A 202-nucleotide genomic window follows, 5' to 3' on the forward strand; every position below is an offset into this window, starting at 1 on the left:
TTAAGGTGTTGGCCCAAACACTGAGTTTTGTGTTTGAGTTTGTTACTGGCAACGTTGGGGAGAAGATTTGAGCAAAGTCCTAAAGTAGATAAAAACACAAGTATAATTTTTTTGTCATACCTTTATTGTATTTTTATACTCTCTTCTTGCCAAGGACAATCCTAAAAGAAATAAGCAATTAAAATATAAATGAAAAACATCA

This window comes from Sebastes fasciatus, chromosome 6, assembly GCF_043250625.1.
Source record: "Sebastes fasciatus isolate fSebFas1 chromosome 6, fSebFas1.pri, whole genome shotgun sequence".
Lineage (NCBI taxonomy): Eukaryota > Metazoa > Chordata > Actinopteri > Perciformes > Sebastidae > Sebastes > Sebastes fasciatus.